The following is a 645-nucleotide window of genomic DNA, read 5'->3' as shown; positions in this document are numbered from 1 at the left end:
AATTGCCATTCTCTACTTAAGGCATTATTCTCTCTCCCTATTTGTAAATTTCACTTGTAATTTTTGGAGTGAAATATATTTGGTAGTACCCGACGACATAGGCAAAATTTGCTGAACCTCGTTAAAATTCTGGTGTTCTTTATTATTTATTTTGCATATTTTGTGAATGTGATTGTAGTAATTTATTGTGCTATTAAATTACGATAGAGGGATATTCTGACTAGGAAAGACTTGGTATTTAAATGATCTTCGTGATCTACCTCTCTTTCCTGGGAATTGAACTTAGTGTGATTTTTCAGTACAATATTTTTATTCTTTCACACGCTTCCGCACAACAGGGTCTTAGTGGGTAAGAACACTACCACTTGGCTAAAATGATAAAACATTTCTTTAGTGGACCTAGGTGCTCTTGTTGAAACTCTGTGAACCCCTTAAGGTTCTTTTTGGAGTAAGGAGGCAAAATCCCAAGACTAAAACCGAGCATAGACACTCCAAGAACAATACCTCCACCGTTGAGAGAGTGAGACCAAGATAGTTAGTACCGCATTGGTGGGCACACCATTTTTCTATTAAAATTAGTATGTACTAGTACCGATCTGTTTCAGTGTACCGTTTCGAATTTACGAATTTTTTGAAAATTATTTA

Source organism: Gossypium hirsutum, chromosome A06 (genome assembly GCF_007990345.1).
Source record: "Gossypium hirsutum isolate 1008001.06 chromosome A06, Gossypium_hirsutum_v2.1, whole genome shotgun sequence".
Classification (NCBI taxonomy): domain Eukaryota; kingdom Viridiplantae; phylum Streptophyta; class Magnoliopsida; order Malvales; family Malvaceae; genus Gossypium; species Gossypium hirsutum.
The sequence above is the reverse complement of the archived record's forward strand: the minus strand, read 5'-3'. Positions refer to the sequence as shown.